The 20,975-nt window shown below is 44.0% G+C and overlaps 1 long non-coding RNA gene across 1 annotated transcript in view; it reads left to right on the top strand.

Annotated features, from left to right (window-relative positions):
• The first annotated feature begins 1,789 nt into the window (after positions 1-1,789).
• LOC124788200 overlaps positions 1,790-20,975 on the top strand; it is an 83,085-nt gene continuing 63,899 nt past the window's right edge. The window contains exon 1 of the long non-coding RNA XR_007016069.1: positions 1,790-1,999. This is a non-coding gene — a long non-coding RNA (uncharacterized LOC124788200). The remainder of the gene's footprint in view (positions 2,000-20,975) is intronic.

The raw sequence follows: 20,975 nt of genomic DNA, 5'->3' as shown, positions 1-20,975 counted from the left end.
CCTCTCCACGCCAGACGTGAAGGGGTATATCTTTTTGTCTCTTCCATTACTCCTTCAGCTCAAGGCGTCAGGAATATCGTCTGCCAATCAGCATTGCTCTTCTAAAACGGGAGAATGACGTTTCGTTTAAGGCGACCAATCCAGAAATCTGTAGCATTGGCGTTTGGCGTTTGCTGTCTCCTTGTGAAAACCTCCCACACAATGTGGCGGAATTTGCTTTTGAGTCGAACACGGGGTCGTTCTCCCTTTCACTTGGGCAAACGGTGTCTGCTCTAAGGGCGGTCACCGGCCGACATAGATAGGTTGACTTCCTCTGAAGTGACTGGCCTCCTGGCGTGCGGTTTGCCTCTCCCGAACTAAAAGCTTTTGTGACCGTCGTGTCTTGAATATGTGTGTGTACGCCAGCCTCGAGTATTTCAATCTCGGGGTGCACTTGCGATTTACTTGTTATTTGCAAATCGCTTACATGAATTCATGCAACATTGACTTTCTCTTATCGAGTTTGGGTTCGAATGAAGGGTCTTGATGTGCAGAATATGTTTGTGAGGGCGGAATATGTAAGCAATGAAGGTCGGAAGACCACGAGGTCTTACAATCTCAGTAGACAAAATGCATTTCTAAACCTGTTAATTGCATATTCTACTGGAATATGCTATTATGAACTCTTAATGATTAAGAGTGCTACAATAAAATTTAAGATCAATAATCGATATAAATGATAATACGGCTTGTTTATGGCATTTAGTCTCTCTTGCTTAACAGTTCTCGTTTCATAAAAGAAGTGGTGCTTTATGCTACTAATAATCATTCTGGCATGATTTTAATTTTATTGTACTCCAGCACAGCCATAACAAATTACAAGTAGGCCTATGGACTTCCGATCATTGTAGGACTAATAACAGTAAAACTCCATAATAGCAGATTCCAGTAGAAGATGCAATTGTCGTTTGTACGTTCACTCCCAACAGGTGCAGAAACGTAGTTTGTCTGTTGAGCGAGGAAACGAGCTCAGGCCTACCTTCGTGACGTACGCGCCACGGTCTGTCTTTCTCGTAGGCCGCGCATCATTGCATTGTGGCAGTTTATTTTAGTTCAGTGTCTGTACTTCACTCTTCATCGAGGATAACGTAGCGCATCTTGCCTGTACGGTTGCACCAATTAGGTGTCACAAGAGGAATGTATTTTCTTTATTATGTATCGGTGTGGTAATAAATCAAAGCTTTTAAAAAATACAGAAATACCAAATTAACTTGGATTCGTCTATCTATGGGACAGAGACTATAATGAGTCATAGGGCGAGATGGGTGGTATATCGAGAGAGCATCTGTGGAAAAAACTCACTGAAAACATCCTCGAATAGTGTAATTGGTATTGCATAGACCACAGAATACAGATGAACAAGTTCAGCATATAATTTTAGCATCTACTATCAATGCAGTATATACCATACAGACAATAACAGATTGCAATTTCCTTCACCTATTCATAAGCTCTTTTTCAGAAACTTTACATCAACGTTCCTATACAAAAGATTACAAAAGCAGCTTTAGAAACAGCACACACATCACAGCACCTGATTCTGGAACACGATTTGTTTATCGATTTTATGGAACTGTGGGTGTGATGTGTTATCCATACGCGTGCGACTGCAAAAAGCACAGTAGCAAGGATCATCTACTCCTTAACCATTCAATGCCGAAAACGTGTTCCTTCTCCGAACCTGTTTGAAGTGCGTAGCCTTGAGGCGAGGACGAGCGTGCGGGAAGATCTCGACAGTCTGCGTCATTCGTCTGTGTGAGCAGTGCGAGTAAGCATGTGGTCGCGCTGGCTCGGCATTGTGCTGGCTGTACTAGCGGCGTTCGCCAGCGCGGAAGACAACGGGTCTTCGACAGAAGAGTCCTACACAAAGGGACCTCTTGCTGTCGATTTGCCGGACCGATGTCCAACTGGCACTGTTTCTGTTAACGATCAGTGCATCAAGACGGTCAGCTTACCACCGGTGAGTAAGAAGTTTACTTGTTCGAGTCGTTCAGCAATTTTTATCGGAACTTCAAGTTGACTTCGCGTCTGCACGCGCTGTCTCATCCAGAGTTATTAGCGCATTAGAACATAAACTTGCAGTAGACCATGACCTGGATTAAACTCAAGTAATGGGACATGACGACACACATAAGTGAAAATTTAATTACTTCGTGTGTTGTATAGTATTGTATGTAAACCGGGGAACTACAAACGATGGAGAGGCTCCGTCCACGTCGCTGCCGCAGTGGTCCACAACCCCACGACGACAACCGTAGTCCACTTCACCCCTCCGCCGCCCCACACCGAACCCAGGGTTATTTTGCGGTTCGGCTCCGGTAGACACCCCCCCCCCCCCCCCCCGCTACTAGGGAACGTCACACACCAGACGAGTGTAACCCCTACGTTAGCGTGGTAGAGTAATGGTGGTGTACGCGTGCGTGGAAAACTTGTTTGCGCAGCAATCGCCGACATAGTGTAGCTGAGGCGGAATAAGGGGAACCAGCCCACATTCGCCGAGGCAGATGGAAAACCGCCTAAAAGCCATCCACAGACTGGCCGGCTCACCGAACCTCGACAGAAGTCCGCCGGGTGGATTCGTGCCGGGGACCAGGCGCTCCTTCCCACTGCGGAAAGCCGTACATCAGACCGTTCGGCTAACCGGTTGGGCTTAATTACCTCTTACTCAATGCACGAGCATTGTTATTACCTTCCTTGTTCTTACGCGTAAAACAGACACAAGGCGACACAACTGCAAACTGTAACCACGTAAGCAAAAAGAATGCTTTAATTGGAGGCTTTTGTCTCGGAATCTTTAGCTGACTTTCAACCAGAACAAGTGGCCGGCATTGTCAAAGATTCACTTTTTATTGCTAGTGGCCACGAGTAATGGAGGTTCGAATTTTGACAATGTCAGCCACTTGTGGTTGCGAAATATTAAAAAAATCGTCAAACCGAAGTTGACCGGAGATCCCGAGACGATAGTCAACCGGCAATATGTTAACAAGTGACCACGAAAGCCTCTACAGTTTTGTATAAATGGCTACGTCACATTCACTGCAAATCATTTGACATCCACTTTTAGGTGAATGCCCCTTCTTCAGTTTGTACATCTGTTGCAGTGAGTCATACGTACCCAAGTTGCTCCTAATGTCTTCTAATCTCATCTATCAACATACCATTGGTATGTAGTATTGGTATGGAGTCATGCTACCTGTTCTTTCTTATGTCTTGCAAAGCAGCTACATACTTCTTCAGTCCATCTAACGTTAATTTGCCTAGTTGTATCCCTCGAAGGTCTCCATTTCAGTTACATCACTGTCATAACTACATCATTCTCTCGAATGTGTTCCTTGACCCATTTTTTCGCTGAGGAACCATTTGTTTTTGAACGTTTTTAATATCAGAACTTCAGGTGTCACGGCCATCGCTCGAAATTGGTAATATCCACTCTTAAAAGCCGGCCGGTGTGGCCGAGCGGTTCTAGGCCATTCAGTCTCGAACCGCGCGACCGCTACGGTCGCAGGTTCCAATCCTGCCTCGGGCATGGACGTGTGTGATGTCCTTAGGTTAGCTAGGTTTAAGTAGTTCTAAGTTATAGGGGACTGATGACCTCAGATGTTAAGTCCTATAGTGGTCAGAGCCATTTGAACCAACTCTTAAAAAAGTCTGCTGTCTATAACAGGATCATTAGGAACAGAGCACAATGAGTGAATATGGCGTAAGATATTATCAGTGTTCTTTCCACATGAGCAGTCTCGCCATTCATGTTTATTATTTATCGAAACCACGGGAAACCTAAATCACGATGCCCAATTGGAGCTTTGTGGCTCGCTTTTTGCGACTAGGAATCCAGTGGCCTGATGAATGAGCTGTCTCACTCTGTAACTGACGTAAATAGAAAACTTGAAGAGTTTCTCTAACTTCTGTATTATATTATATCATTTATATTTCGATGCGTTGAATGTATAACTTGTGTTAGCCCTCTGTGTTCCAACAGCAGAACTACTTAGAATTGTTCAGTATAAACATTTTCATTAATATTTAGTGTAATGCAAATCCTCGCGGATTAGTAGCGTAGCATCAGCAGAGAATTCCTTAGAACCAAATCACCCTTCTGTTAGCCAAGTGTATTCGGCCAAGTTTTCAATATCAATTTCCATTTCTCTACGCATCTCCAAATATCTCCATGCTATTGCCATGGTTTTACGAAGTATAAATATTTACTAAAGAAAACCGTATAAACTATACAAAAATAGAAAACATAGTAATATAGTCTAGACAACTATCAAATTGGGTATTAAGATAAGGTATAAACATGTTATGAAACTATCATCCATTAAGTCTGAGGCAACCCATGTTAATTAAAAGATAACCGACATTTTCTCATAGCCATATAACTAGCTCAACTGGCGCAGCTGAAGTTTTCATTTAACAGAAGAAGGCAGCTGGATGAATCTCAGATCGCAAACAAAAAAGGAAAAAAAGGATTTGGAGTCAAGAAACGCCAAAATTTAAAATATTTGTTCCTACAGTCATGAAGTTTATTTTATATCAAAATATCTTTTATTGCATATTTTGTAAGGCATTCCTGAAAATGGAGCACAATATACAGTAGTTGTGAAGGTTTAATGCCCAGATATTTTGCTTAGTAGGGACTGTTTAACTATCTGGTTAAGACACGTAACATGTTGGTGAAATGGCACTCACAACTGGCAATACTATTGATTTTCTTTTCTATGTAGCAGCTAAGTGAGTGTAAATAATAAAACAATACGTCTGTTTGCCTTCTTCCGCCATATAACAACTGTTATTGCACCAGAGAAGCTACAACATAGCAGTCGGCAGCGTGCAATCCGGCAATGGAGAACTATGTAGTACGAGTTTGTGACTTTTTTTTTTTTTGCTATTGATAGATAGTTTCTTACGTAGTCAGCACGACGGTTCCATGTTACTGTCACTGCACAGTAACAAAAAAAGTGAGTGAAATCTTAGGGGACTTAACTGCTAAGGTCATCAATCCCTAAGCTTACACACTACATAACCTAAATTATCATAAGGACAAACACACACACACCCATGCCCGAGGGAGGACTCGAACCTCCACTGGGACCAGCCGCACAGTCATTGACTGCAGCACAGTTGCAGGTACTATATGCGCTGTTTCTCAAAGATAATCCACCTTATAATCCAGATATGATTTCAGAATATTTGTACTAGTTTATTTTTCATTGAGTACTGCTTTTTGTATCTGCTTACGGTAGCCTGTCTGTCTGCTAAAATGACACGTTCGTGAAAAATAGACCTTGAAATACAAATAACAGGCAAATGAGGTAGTACTCAAAGGAGACAAAGGAAAATACAGAATTATAACAAAAAATATTTCCCTGCCTTTCCCCGCGTCCGTCACTAACGGTGCTGGCGTTATCGGAAAATAAATGCAAATTATCATTGAATATGTGTAGTTTAAGTGACATGGTACATCGCATAAGGTGGTGTGATTTCAGTAGTTCCTGTACAGTATCGCGATAGTTCTTTGTCCTATATTTACCCAAAAGTATCTTGCAGTTGCTTAGGAGGTACACCCATGCCGAGCGGTTCAAGGCTCTTCAGTCCTTAACCCCGCTGCAGCTACCGTTGCAGGTTCGAATCCTGCATCGCGCATATATGTGTGTGATGTCCTTAGGTTAGTTAGGTATAAGTTGTTCTAAGTCTAGGGGACTGATGACCTCAGATGTTAAGTTCCATAGTGTTTAGAGCCATTTTTAGAAGTACACCCAAGTCATCTTCCAACATCACTCAACAAATCAAGGAAATGTTCATCAGGAATTAATTAACTGGTATACTGTCCTACAAGTAAACCTTCCTTTATTTTGGGTTCACTGAACCTTGATTTCTTGCAAATACATGAATCTACGTGAAGTTTTTCCATGGATTTTTATCAATGGCTTTCAGTTTAGACGAGACCTAATTTAATGTGAACTACACATTGTCAGTCTCAGGCATAGTTTACTCAGAGAAGGCTATTTTCTCCATTATAGTAATTTTCCTGTATCTGCTGTGATATTTGCGTAGAACATAGCAGTGATCTGTGTACTCGAGCTGTATGCGGATATGAGGGAATTGACCTCGTAATCTTCACCAATATGGCATTTGTATTTCTCACATTGAATAAGTGCGACTAGCAGTTCCCACATCTGTTCCTTGAATTACTTGCACGAGTACGGAACATAAGAAAATTTATTCTCATTGTAGAGACGTACTGCTTTCACACTAACTGCGCTACAAGCTGTTTACAATCGTCTCTCATTTAATCTGATCATACCAGTGTCTCCGTAAAGGACTCGATATTACTTCAAAATGCAAATAGTGTGGCTCATTTGATACACATAGGCCCTGAAATGTTAAGTTGGCCTGCTGATCACCTTCGCTGACTTCTACTTGCCCGCCACTGTACTCATCTTTACTGAGTGTCACATTCTCAGGAGGCACTGATACCGGCAAAGCTTCCCTGTGACTTTTTTTTTTCGTCTCACAGTAGTAACTGCAACGTATGCCCTCAATTATTTGATGGATGTATTCCAATATCTGTGTTCAACTACAGTTTTTACCCTTTATGGTTACCTCTAGGTAACCTCTAGGCAACCTCCTGTCCCTTCTTCTTGTTAGTGTTTTCCACAAGTTCCTTACCTTGCCGATTCTGCGGAAAAAATTCCTCTTTCCTTACCTTATCTGACCACCTACTTTTCAATATTCTTCTGTAGAACCAAATTTCAAATGCATCATTGTCTTCTGTTCCGGTTTTCTCACAGTCCTTTTCTCACAGTCCATGTTGCACTACCATATAATGCTATGCTCCCGACGAATAATCTCAGAAATTGCTTCCTCAAATTAAGGTCTATGATTGGTTCAAATTGCTCTGAGCACAATGGGACTTAACATCTGAGGTCATCAGTTTCCTAGAACTTTGAACAACTTAAACGTAACTAACGTGAGGACATCACACACATCTATGCCCGAGTCAGGATTCGAACCTGCGACCGTAGCGGTCGCGCGGTTCCAGACTGAAGCGCCTAGAACCGCTCGGCCGGTCTATGATTGGTACTTGTACAATCTATTGGCCAAGAATGTCTTTTTGTCATTGCCAATCTTATGTCTTCTGCTTCTTATGTCGTTTGCTCTCGAGGTACCAGTATATCATAATTTATTTCCTGCTCCCCAGTTCTAATGTTAAGTTTTTGGCTATTCTCGATTGTGCTACTTCTCATTACTTTTGTCTTTCTTCGATTTACCCCTAATCCATATTCTGCATTCGTTAGACTGTCCATTCCATTCAACAGATCCTGTAAGACCTATATCAGTTTCACTAAGTATAGCTATGTCATCAGAGAATCTTATTACTGATATCATTTCACCCTGAATTTTATTCCCAATTAATCCCACTTTTGAACCTTCCTGTCACTGCTTCTTTGATGTATTCATTGAGCAGTGGGGATGAAAGATTGCATTCCTGTCTTACAACCTTTTCATCCCGAGCACTTCGTTCTTGATCCTCCACTTTTATTGTTCCCTCTTGCTTCTTGTACACACTGTACATTACTCAACTTTCCTTATACCTCACTCCTACTTTTCTCAGAATTTAAAACATCTTGCACCACTTCACACTGTCGACGCTTTTTACAGGTCAATAAATCCTATGGACGTATCTTGATTCTTCTTCAGTCTAACTTCCATTACTAATCGCAAGAGCTTCTGGTGCCTTTACTGTGGGCTCCTGCCCACTCTTTTCGAATAGGGGGCATAAAGGATGCTGCATTCTGGGAATGCTATACAACAGTTCAAGCAAATAGCATTAGTACTTTTACTTCAATAAAGCAGATTGGCAATACGTAACTTTGAATTTACAAAGGTGTCGCAAGCGATGGGCGACATGCAAACAACTTAGAGTCCTTTGCTGTTTACAAGGTTCATGAAAACAACTGATATGGATCACACGTCACTGCTATTGTAGTGCCGGCGTACTACTGTCCTAATAATGTCCTCCTAATACTGTCCTAATACTGAGCGGCCGAGGCTGGCAGGAGCGGTGCTTACATTCCCTTCTCGTAGAGGCCGCTACTGTCGTGGTGCGGTCCTAATCAGCGCACCGCTGGCGATCGTCATCTCACCGCCTTCTCTTCTCTTGCATTCTTCATCTTCGTTCGGGCGCTTGCGGTTACGCCAGAACATTTACTTTTCGTAAAGCCAAACTGATGGCCATACAACAAACCTCAATTTTCTATTTCTTACTCTTGTCCCGTTAAACTGACGGCGAGATGATTCTTATGCTCCACGGGTCTTCCTATCTGTAGAACTGCGTGATTGATGCTTTTTCGAATGTTTTGTGTTATATCGCCATTCTCATACATTATACGCACCAAGGTCAGTAGTCGTGTTGCCACTTCCACTATTGATTTGAGAAATTCTGCCTTATTTGATCTTAAGTCCTCCAAAGCTATTTTAAATTCTGATTGTAATACTCTATTCCCTATAACTTTTCTGTCAGCTACTGTTTCTCTTTCTACCAGGTCATCAGACAACACTTCCCACTAATGCCTTCAGTGTAGTCTGTCCACATATCCGCCTTCTACTCTGCGCTATGGGAGGAAGGATAATTGGCCCCCATTTTATCGATGGCAATCTAAATGGTGCAACGTATGCTTATTTCCTACGTAGTGTTCTACCGATGTTACTACAAGATTTTTCCCTGCATGAGAGAGTGGCGATGTACTTCCCACATGATGGATGTCCGGCACATAGCTCGCGTGCGGTTGAAGCGGTATTGAATAGCATATTTCATGACAGGTCGATTGGTCGTCGAAGCACCATACGATGGCCCGCACGTTCAACTTATCTGACGTCCACGGATTTCTTTCAGTGGGGAAAGTTGAAAGATATTTGCTATCGTGATCTACCGACAACGCCAGACAACATGCGTCAGAGCATTGTCAATGCATGTGAATACATTACGGAAGGCGAACTACTCGCTATTGAGAGGAATGTCGTTGCTCGTATTGCCAAATGCATTGAGGTTGACGGACATAATTTTGAGCATTTATTGCATTATTGTGGTACTTAAAGGAAATCACGCTGTAACAACATGCGTTCTCAGAAATGATAAGTTCACAAAGGTACGTGCATCACATTGGAACAACCGAAATAAAATGTTCAAAAGTACCTACATTCTGTATTTTAATTTAAAAAACTACCTGTTACCAACTGTCCGTCTAAAATTGTGAGCCATATGTTTGTGACTATTACAGCGCCATCTATCACAAAGCGAAAAAAGTGGTCCAACTACAACATTCATATTTCTTTACGTGCCACACGAATATGTAGAAAAAGTGGGGGTTCCTATTAAAAAAAAACGCAGCTGATATCCGTTTGACCTATGGCAGCACCATCTAGCGGGCCAACCATAGCGCCATCTGGTTTCCCCCTTCAAGCTAGACAAGTTTCGTTCTTTGTAGTTCTTTCGTTTGACGCTTATTTCGTGAGATATTTGGCTCGGTCACGATTAATGGACCACCTTGTATAGCGTCAAGAAATTTCAAGCGTATCTCTTTCTTCCTTAATACTGCTGTACTCCAATTCTTTGCACGCTGGTACTTCCTGACTAGTCTCTTAAATTCAATCCACTCTTCATCTTACTGAATTGTGGTCTGAGTCTGTATCTAATTCTGGGTGCGCCTTATAATCCAAAATATGATTCCAGAAACTAACTATGATGTAGTCTTACTGGAATATTCCCGTATTTCCCGCTCTTTCGCAACCTATTCCTCCTCCTTTTGTGATTTTTGAACGGTATATTCGTAATTACCAGCTGAAATTTATTGCAGAACTCAATTAGTCTTACTCCTCTCTCATTTATTGTACAAAGTCCGTAACCTCCCGTATTCATTTCTTCTGCTCCTTCCCCTACAATAGCATTCCAGTTCCCGATACTTGTTAGATGTTCATCGCCTTTTAGATACTGAATTAGCCGTTCTATATCACCAAATACTTTCTCTATCTCTTGAGCCTCATCTTGGGACGTTGGCATCTGTACAAGAGATTCTGTCGTCGGTGTTGGCTTGCTGTAGATTCTGATGAGAACACCTCTAACACTGAACTGTTCACAGTAACTCAATCTCTGCCCTACCCTACCCTACCCTACCCTACCTTCCTACTCACAACGAACCCCCTACCGTTACACCATTTCTACTGCTGTTGATATTACCCTATACTCATCTGACCACAAATCCTAGCCTTCCTCCCATTTTACTTCACTGACCCCCACTATGTCTATATTGAGCCTTATTTTCCCTACCACTTTCTAACTTCTGATATTCCACGCCCCGTCTCACAAATAACGTTGTACTTTCGTTTATTAATCAATCATTTTTTCATGGTCCCTTCACCATTGGCAGAGCATTCCTGGAAATGCGAATGGGGGACTAGTCCGAAATCTCTTGCTAATGGAGAGATCATCATGATACTTTTTCAATTACAGGCCACATGTTCTGTGGATACACAACCCCATTGCCTTCTGCATCCTGATGCCTTTGATCACTGCTGAGTCTTCCGCTTTTAGGTTCAAAAATGGTTCAAATGGCTCTAAGCACTATGGGACTTAACATCTGAGGTCATAAGTCCCCTAGACTAAGAAACCTAAATAACCTAAGGACATCACACACATCCATGCCCGAGGCAGGATTCGAACCTGCGACCGTAGCAGCAGCACGGTTCCGTACTGAAGCGCCTAGAACCACTCGGCCACAGCGGCCGGCCCGCTTTTAGGGGTAGTTTCCCACCCCAAGGGCAAAAGATTGTCCTGACCCTGTGTGAGCTCCTCCGCCCTCCTTCACAAGGGCGTTGGCAGAATGTGGCGTGACTTCTTATCTTGGAAGTCTTCGGTCACCGTTGCTAATGATTTTTGTTCAATATGTAAGCGGTGGCGGAGTTCGAATCCGGGACCGAGGACGTTTCGATTAGTAATCAAAGACGCTACCCACTTTTTTAAGGGCTTTAAGATGTAAGGTCGTAGTTAGTGGAGGCAAAGATCCTCGGGATGTGGTCCAAGGGATGAAATGATGTTTTCTAATTCTTCATTTTAATTTGTATTTTATTTTAATATATTTTTTGCGAGTTATAGATGCAAAACACATCATTAATAAACTGAAGGTACCATTTAACACATCCAAACGTATACGGCAAGATTTATTGGATTCGCTAGCAAAAGAAAAACAGGACTCTGCAACGGCTCAGTTCGAATGTATCCAGGTCAGCTTCTCGCTAACTTAGAATCGTTATGTAGTCTCTTAAGTACATCAGGCGTGAAAATTAGTTGCAGAATCTTGATCTGCCACCTCATTTCACTTCTCGCACCCAGAACACCACAGCTAACCGGAAGTTCCGTGAATAAATAACCCAAGTAATTAGCAAAACGTGCTCTATATAACCCGTGTCGCCGCAAGATCATTTCTTGCTCTTGCTGTATGTACCAGAAGTCCATGACGTCCTAGTCAAAGTAGCGACACATATAATACCTCGCCATCACCTTTATCCAGTTTACGTCGTTTGTCCTGGGGGGCCGGCCGGGATGGCTGAGCGGTTCAAGGCGCTTCAGTCTGGAACCGCGTGAGCGCTACGATCGCAGGTTCGAATCCTGCCTCGGGCATGAATGTGTGTGATGTCCTTAGGTTAGTTAGGTTTACATAGTCCTAAGTTCAAGGGGACTGATGACCTCAGATGTTAAGTCCCGTAGTGCTCAGAGCCATTTGAACCATTTTTGTCCTGGTGGTGGGAAAGTATATTTCGTCCAGGAAGAGTACTTCGTCAATTTTGATCACCGTGTGGGCTGTACGAGGTAAAAGGGCCAACATTTTCGTCGTGAGAAGCCAACACTCGATTGCAGTGCCACAAACAGAACATCCGATTCGACGACTGTACAGTGGGATGAAATCTGCGTGTCGACCAGGTGAATAGAGGGCAGTCATCGACCGCAAATTTGCCGTTAATCGCTACGTACCACAAAGTAGTTACCTCCGTAGAGAGGGAGGAAAGGAGAGCCTTTCTCCACTTCTGCCAGTGTATTTCCGTGTACTTTTGTTCGACCACGTTACGAGGGTGCTGTTGAAGCAAACTTCGATATACATCTTTCGTTTTGGGCAGCCTGATCTCCGGCAAAACACACTTAATGTAACTGTAATGGACTAAGAAGACCTGAAGAATGCGAGCGGTGCCGTGATGTGGCCAACATTGTCTGACGCGCAGAGTGATTGGGGAGGTCGGGGCACTTAGTCGATAACAGCGCCCATAAAGGTGACGAGCTCGGCTCTCCAAAAGCGTTGCATCGCACTAAGAAATATCGCACGCGCCCTGCTCCTAACTCTTAGGAGTCCCATACCTCCCTCTCTCAGTGGCAGAGCAGCGTCAATGTATCATAGCGAATTTTAAAAAAGGAAGTCAGAGCTCATTAAATGTTCGAATTCTAACTGCAAAGTGATAACGGTGGCTATTAAGTTAATGCGATCGTTGTGGGCAACGGCAGTATGTGCGCCTAATGACCTATTTTTGGTGCCAAATGGACGTTGACATACTGTGCATTCTGGAACATATCTGTTGCCGGCAGTGTGTGTTGTCGTATCAATGAGCAAATCTGCCGCAGTAGGAGTCGATAATTGTCCGCTGCTGTACGTCGTCCATTTCCCAGACACTTGAGAGTGGACACGTAGGTAATGGACACTGCTGCCCCTGACGGCAGCCCTCTGCCCACTTCCATACATCATATCTTTAGTAGGTTAGTGTTACTACTCGCCACCGCCTCATACTGCTGAAGCCATCCCAGCGCCACCTGGATGTCGTCTCCTGACCTGACCAAATGAACGACGACGCCAGCGTATGCGCGGCATAGGAGAGAGGCGGTCCCTAATTGGACGCCTTCAAGACGCCGTCAGTGTGTGTGTAGCGCTCGTGCAACAGTGACTGCTGGTAAGATGACCGAAGGGGGAAACCTTGCCACACTGAGCGCTGTATTGTGATAGGCTCTGAGCCAGCATCGTTTACCAACACCATCGAGCGTGCACCGAGAATCAACCGCACGATCGTGCCTACAGATATGAGGTTTAATCCCATCCGTTCCATGACCGCACGAAGAGACACATGGGCCACGCGGTCGAAAGCTTGATCGAAATCCACTGACACCAGGGCTCCTCGTAAGCTACATGCCGTTATCAATGCTGTGACATCAATGTATGCCACTAGTGCCGTGTGTATTTTGCACTCCGCACCTAGACACGTTTGATCGTATTTTGTTCTTTACTGCCGCTTGAAGACGAACACAAAGAATACGTGCAAAGATTTTGTGGTCTACGTTCGATAAAATCAAAGGCCGGTAATCTTCTACGACCACAACTTGGTTTTGGAACGGTTATCACAATACCCTTTGTGAACTCGTTTGGGAACAGTAACGTAGGTGTGAAGACTTCATTGTACATCTGTAACCATGTCGTTCCCATATGAAGAGCAAAGGTGTGGTAGAACTAAAGAGGGAATCCGGCCGGTCCTGAGATTTGGTTAACGCACCACACCTTAGACCAGTGTCCAGATCATCAACGTTAATTTCAGCCCTAAGGCAGTCCACTTCATTGGAATGCTCGGACGCTGGCATTACTCGCAGCACACCTGCGTGTCGAGCTCTGTCCAGCTCATCCTCAGCATAGAAACAGCGATAGTGCTGAGTGAAAATAGACGGAATAATCTTCCGTAACGTGGCCCGCAATCCAACGGTTATTTCGACGCCCATATAAGTGTACGCCCCCACAGCCACCTTTCTCTCACTACATAGTGTAATGACGGTCGTTCGTCGCCTAATGCTTCGAACATCCTCGCTCGTGCTTTACCTCCTTTCATATTCACTGCTGTAAAAAGCAGCAGTTGTGCGTTGATATGTTGAACAGCCTGCTGGCGGTTGTTGGACGGAGTCTGCGTCACCAACTCACGTAGGGCTCTGAAATAAAATTCGGAAGCCGTCCGTTGCCAGTGTGAGTTATCTTCGAAAAATAGTGTGAACGTTCTGCGTTGAGCGTTTCACACAGCAGACCCACCATTTAATACATTGACGCCACGTTTCTTCAACCTCCTGGAAAGAGTTCCATACACCCTTGCTACGCCATGTACTTTGTCGTGGCAGAGCGTTGGTGCAGGTGTAAACCTGATAGTCTATACAGGCCATAGGCCACACTTAGCGTCAATCGTAGCGCTGCGAAGCCCAGGAGCAACACTTGTCGTCTAGCTGAATGGCTTGTAAGGTACGCATTTCCGTGGCTGTAGCCGCTGCGTCTTTTCCCAGGTGTCATGCAGTGCAAGGCCCCGGACCAGCATTTGTAACGCCGGGCAGGCGACGATGTGTGGGCGTTGGTCCAGTGAAACAATGCAGGAACTACAAGTGGATGCCCAAACGTCGAATCGAACCCAATGTCTCAAAAGCTAGTAGAAGAACTTTTCATGTTCCAAAGGAACATTCCACCGTTCTTTTCAGCACTACAGGCACTGCCCTATCCCACTTATCCGGCGATGCCCGACAGTGACTTTCAGTTAAAATGTGCTCACTTGTAAGGGAACTACATAGTGAGTGTTCGAGTACAGGTTGTGACGAAGGGACGAGGCAATGTGGAAATTTGGGTATGGCCGTGAATCGTGCAAGAATAATCAAAGCGGGTAAGTTGACAACTCGTGTAAATCAGAAAAACTGGGTTCGCGTCCCGCTCCTGCCCAAAATTTCATTGTCGTCATTTCCTTATATAGTTGATGATGGTCATATTCGTAACTGCGAACACATTTAGTGTATGTGATTCGTATACTTCACATATCGCGTGACACCACGTCATGTGACGCAATAGTGCTGCCCCTAGTGCATAAAGTGAAAACTAAAGAGTGTGTGACGTTAATGTGTATGGGGGTAACGCAACGATGTGAAAGACACCCCTTGCTCAAAAAGCCACGCCAATAAATGCCGCCTAAACACCACCGGTCTTCTTGGAGTAAACTCGTTTTACTTTCACCTCATCTTAAGACACTTAAATTTACAAACGCGTCATAAACATTGTTTCTTTGCTTCTTTGTTAGAACACAAACTTGACATTTACATCGTAAATGAAATGTAGAATCAAATGCATCGAAGTTAATCGCAAAAACAGCTTGATGTTTATGGAATCCAGTGCCATCTACCACGAATGGGAAACAATTGACGTGTAAATCCGATTAGCCGTCCACTGTAACCGAGCAGTTCTAGGCGCTTCAGTTTGGAACCGCGTGAGCGCTACGGTCGTAGGTTCCAATCCTGCCTCGATCATGGATGTGTGTGATGTCCTTAGGTTAGTCAGGTTTAAGTAGTTCTAAGTTCTAGGGGACTGATGGCCACAGATGTTAAGTCCCATAGTGCTTAGAGTCATTTGAACCATTTTGAAATCCGATTAAGGAATGAAAATACAATGTTGACTCCTACCACGCAGGACGGTTAACAAGGAGGTGCCCCCTTCACTAATATTAACTTCTCACATAGAACATTTTTTTCGTATGATGCTCGGATTTCGAGATATTTAGACTTTCAAGTTAAAAGAGACACTCTGTGCACTATTTGACCAAAAGTGTCTAGATACATATTAACTAGTGCGAGATGTGTTCACACTTTGGCAATATGATGGACTGAACTGTGTTTGTGACACATTCAGTGAGGTGTCTGAATGCTTACTGAAGAACAGAAACCACAGAACGTGAAGATGTCGACGTTCTAAATCATTTCAAAGGTGCTTCTTTGGATTCAGGTCAATCCGTTTCAGAAAAGTTATTGTCCACAAAATACTGACTCAAAGAAACTGCTTTGTTTTAGAACGCATTGCTGTGCTGATAAAATCACCGTCAGCAAATTGTTCCTGTGCACAGTACAAACTGTTGTAAGACATATGCAAATGCATCCAAATTTAGCGTTTCTCGACGTATATAACAGAACCACATCCTAACCACGAAAAACACCATCATACACTAACACCACCTCTTACACTGAGATGACGAAAGTCATGGGATACCTCCGAAAATGGTGTCAGACCACATGTTACCAGATGTACTGCAGCAACTCGACATTGCATGGACTGGCTCAACAAGTCGATGGAAGTCCCCTAAAGAAATATTGAGCAGTACTGCCTTTATGGTCGTTCATAAGCGCGAAATTGTTGCCGGTGCAGTATCTTGTGCACAATGCGACCTCTCGATTATGACCAACAAATGTTCGATGGGTCTCTTGTCGGCAATGTGGGTGACAAATTATTCGCTCAAATTGTCCAGAATGTTCTTCAAACCAACTGCGGAAATTTGTAGCGTGGTGACATAACATCGTTATGTGGGAACATGAATTCCATGAAAAGCCGCAGTTGGTTTTCAAGTAGCCGAATACAACCATATTTACAGGCAATGACAGGTTCAGTTGGACCAGATGACCTAGTCCGTTCCATATAACCACAGCCCACACTATTATGGAGCCAATACTAGCTTGCTCAATGCCAAAGCATTGACAACTTGGAAAGTGAGGTCTGCGCCACACTCGAATACTATTATCAGCTATTACCAGATAAAATTTGGGCTTCTCTCACCAGACTAGGGATTGCCAGTCGTCTATAGTCGAACTGATATGGTCAGAGCCCAGGGGAGGCGCTGCAGGCGATAGGTTGCTGTTAGCAAACGCACTCGCGACGCTCGTCTGCCGCCAACTCCCGTTAACGCCAAATTGCCCGTCACTGTCCGGACGGATACATTTGCCATTCTTCCTACATTCATTTCGGCTGTTATTTCATGCAGTGTCTCTTGTCTGTTAGCTCCGACAACTCATACTGAACCCACTGTGTTGTCCGTGGTGTGAGGTAATGCTTAAAATTTGGTATTCTCTGCACAGTCTTAATACTGTAGATCGCACAATACTGAATGCGTCAAGCGTCTAGCTGCAGCTACCATTCCGCGTTCGAAGTCTATTTATTCCTGTCGTGCAGTCATAATCACGTTGGAAACAGTGCCATATGAACCATATGATTACAAGTAACAGCTCAACCACCGCTCTGCACGTTTATATCTTGCGCACATGATTCTACTGCCCTATGTATATGTTCATATCACTCGCCCTAGAAGTTTGTCATCTCAGGGTAAGGAAGACAGTGGAGGAATAGCAGTCCGCTCTTCGTCAAGAGCCGAATGAGCAAAAGGCAGTGGTTTTGGAGGATGAGATGTGGAGCGAATTCGCGCTACGAATACATCCCAAAGGTGTCCCACTGGGTTCAGGAATGTTATTGTCCACGAAACATCGGTACATGGATGGCACTTCATGACAAGGTGCACTTTGATACGATCATCGTCTCCCAAATGGTCTAATGTAGCCCACTCTGCGTACACAGTCACCGTGATGGCTCGATTGCTGGTAGGCTTCCGAACTCGGGAGTCATTCCATCCGCTGTTTTCAAGCGTTTTATTACAACTTGTCTCAACAATGCCTGACGGTCTCTGTCCGTTAATCCGTAAGGTCTGCAATAATTTGGTTTTATTGTTGTTGCTTCGCGTCTCCAGTTCACAAGGACGTCACCAACAATCGATTTGGACAGCTTTAGGAGGGTTCAAATATCCGTGATCGATTTTTTATTCAGAGGTCTTCCAATGGCTTTCGCCTGACCTGTTCTGCTGTTTCTGCTTCGCTACTGACAGCAGAATTCTTGCCCCCCCTTTCTGTAATGATGGGTCGGCCTCTCGTGTCATCTAGCGATCATTCCCGCATTACATAAGTTTGTCTACATCAGGTGTGTATATACATTCCGCCCTTACACTGAGGCGCCAAATAAATTGCTATATTTCAAATAGAAGAATAGAAGAATTTGGCACTGCGGCCGGCAACGCCTATGTAAGACAACAAGTGTCTGCCACAGTTGTTGATCGGTTACTGCTGCTATAATGGCACGTCATCAACATGTAATTGAGTTTGGAGGTGGTGGTATAGACGACGCACGAGAGATGGGACACAGCATCTTGGAGGTAGCGATGATGTGGGGATTTATCCCGTACGACCATTTCACTGGAGTACCTTGCATATTACGAATCCGGTAGAACATGAAATCTTCGACATCACTGCGGCCGGAAAAACATACAGCAAGAAATGACCAACGACTACTGAAGAGAATCGTTCAGCGTGACAGAAGTGCAAACCTTCCGCAAATTCCTGCAGATTTCATTGGTGGGCCATCAACAGGAGTCACGGTGCGAACCATTCAAAGAAATATCATTGATATGGGCTTTCAGAGCCGAAGACCCACTCGTGTACCCTTGATGATGACGTCATGGCACATAGCTTTACGCCTCACCGCGGTTCGTCAACATTGACACTGGACTGTTGCTAACTGGAAACATGTTGCCTAGTCGAACTAGTCTCGTTTTCAGTTGTAACGAGCGGTTGGACGTGTACGGGCATGGAGACAACCTCATGAATCCACGGACCCTGCATGTCAGCAGGGGACTGTTCAAGCCGCTGGAGGCTCTTGAATGCAGTTGGAGTGATGTGGGACCAGTGATACGACTAGATATTACTCTGACCAGTGATACGAACGTAAGCATCCTATCTGCCCACCTGCATCCATTCATGTCCATTGTGCATTCCGACGGACTTGAGCAATTCTAGCAGGACAATGCGACACCCCACATGTCCATAATTAATAAAGAGTGGCTTCAGGAATACTATTTTGAGTTTAAACACTTCCTCTGGCCACCATACTTCCCAGACATGAACATTATTAAGGATATTTGGGAAGCGTTTCAACGTGATGTTCATAAGGGATTTCCACCCTGCAGTGCTCGAAGTAACCCGTGGTCTAGGGGTAGCGTCTTTGATTCATAATCTAAACGTTTTCGGTCCCGGGTTCGATCCCCGCCACTGCCTAAATTTTGATAAATAATCAGGATTGGCGGCCGAAGACTTCCGGCATAAGAAGTCGGCCTGATTCTGCCAACGGCCTTGTCAAAGAGGGCGGAGGAGCGGATAGAGGTTCAGGGTACTCTCTTGTCCTAGGGGGTGGGAAATTGCCCCTAAAGGCGGAAGAATCAGCAGTGATCAACGACATGAGGATGCAGAAGGCAATGGAAACCACTGCATTAAAGACACGTAACGTGTATCCACAGGACATGTGGCCTGTAACTGAAGAAGTATCATGATGATCTCTCCATTGGCAAAAGATTCCGGAATAGTCCCCCATTCGGATCTCTGGGAGGGGACTGCCAAGGGGGAGGTTACCATGAGAAAAAGATTGAATAATCAACGAAAGGATAACGTTCTACGAGTCGGGGCGTGGAATGTCAGAAGCTTGAACGTGGTAGGGAAACTAGAAAATCTGAAAAGGGAAATGCAAAGGCTCAATCTAGGTATAGTAGGGGTCAGTGAAGTGAAGTGGAAGGAAGACAAGGATTTCTGGTCAGATGAGTATCGGGTAATATCAACAGCAGCAGATAATGGTATAACAGGTGTAGGATTCGTTATGAATAGGAAGGTAGGGCAGAGGGTGTGTTACAGTGAACAGTTCAGTGACCAGGTTGTTCTAATCAGAATCGACAGCAGACCAACACCGACAACGATAGTTCAGGTATACATGCCGACGTCGCAAGCTGAAGATGAACAGATAGAGAAAGTGTATGAGGATATCGTAGGGTAATGCAGTATGTAAAGGGGGACGAAAATCTAATAGTCATGGGCGACTGGAATGCAGTTGTAGGGGAAGGAGTAGAAGAAAAGGTTACTGGGACAAGGAATGAAAGAGGAGAAAGACTAATTGAGTTCTGTAACAAGTTTCAGCTAGTAATAGCGAATACCCTGTTCAATAATCACAAGAGGAGAAGGTATACTTGGAAAAGGGCCGGGAGATACGGGAAGATTTCAATTACATTACATCATGGTCAGACAGAGATTCCGAAATCAGATACTGGATTGTAAGGCGTACCCAGGAGCAGATATAGACTCAGATCACAATATAGTAGTGATGAAGAGTAAGGTGAAGTTCAAGACATTAGTCAGGAAGAATCAATATGCAAAGAAGTGGGATACGGAAGTACTAAGGAATGACGAGATACGTTTGAAGTTCTCTAACGCTTTAGATACAGCAATAAAGAATAGCGCAGTAGGCAGTACAATTGAAGAGGAATGGACATCTCTAAAAAGGGCCATCACAGAAGTTGGGAAGGAAAACATAGGTACAAAGAAGTTAGCTGCGAAGAAACCATGGGTAACAGAAGAAATACTTCAGTTGATTGATGAAAGGAGGAAGTACAAACATATTCCGGGAAAATCAGGAATACAGAAATACAAGTCGCTGTGCAATGAAATAAATAGGAAGTGCAGGGAAGCTAAGACGAAACGGCTGCAGGAAAAATGTGAAGACATCGAAAAAGATATGATTGTCGGAAGGACAGACTCAGCATACAGGAAAGTCAAAACAACCTTTGGTGACATTAAAAGCAACAGTAGTAACATTAAGAGTGCAACGGGAATTCCACTGCTAAATGCAGAGGAGAGAGCAGATAGGTGGAAAAAATACATTGAAAGCCTCTATGAGGGTGAAGATTTGTCTGATGTGATAGAAGAAGAAACAGGAGTCGATTTAGAAGAGATAGGGGATCCAGTATTGGAATCGGAATTTAAAAGAGCTTTTGAGGACTTACGGTCAAATAAGGCAGAAAGGATAGATAATATTCCATCAGAATTTCTAAAATCATTGGGGGAAGTGGCAACAAAACGACTATTCACGTTGGTGTGTAGAATATATGAGTCTGGCGACATACCATCCGACTTTCGGAAAGCATCATCCACACAATTCCGAAGACGGCAAGAGCTGACAAGTGGGAGAATTATCGCACAATCAGCT

The sequence above is a fragment of the Schistocerca piceifrons genome, chromosome 3 (assembly GCF_021461385.2).
Source record: "Schistocerca piceifrons isolate TAMUIC-IGC-003096 chromosome 3, iqSchPice1.1, whole genome shotgun sequence".
In the NCBI taxonomy this organism is placed as follows: domain Eukaryota; kingdom Metazoa; phylum Arthropoda; class Insecta; order Orthoptera; family Acrididae; genus Schistocerca; species Schistocerca piceifrons.
The sequence above is the reverse complement of the archived record's forward strand: the minus strand, read 5'-3'. Positions and strand labels throughout refer to the sequence as shown.